Genomic DNA, 251 nt, shown 5'->3' on the forward strand with positions numbered 1-251 from the left:
ACACTATCCTGTAACAGAGTGCAATGTGCCAATGACGATTCCATCACTATCCGGCACTTCTGTCACAAGATTACTCGTCTAATACTCGCCTATAACATGCTTCCTATAACTCAATAGAAACAAGCATATCAATTCAAATCAAGGCATCTAATAACAATCAGTATGTGATTTAGGGAAACTCAAGTATGTCCTACTCAAGTCGATCTCCCAATACCACATTGACTTATACCTTTCGTTCGTAGTCTCGGTTT

Source organism: Primulina huaijiensis, chromosome 14 (assembly GCF_012295235.1).
Source record: "Primulina huaijiensis isolate GDHJ02 chromosome 14, ASM1229523v2, whole genome shotgun sequence".
NCBI lineage: Eukaryota > Viridiplantae > Streptophyta > Magnoliopsida > Lamiales > Gesneriaceae > Primulina > Primulina huaijiensis.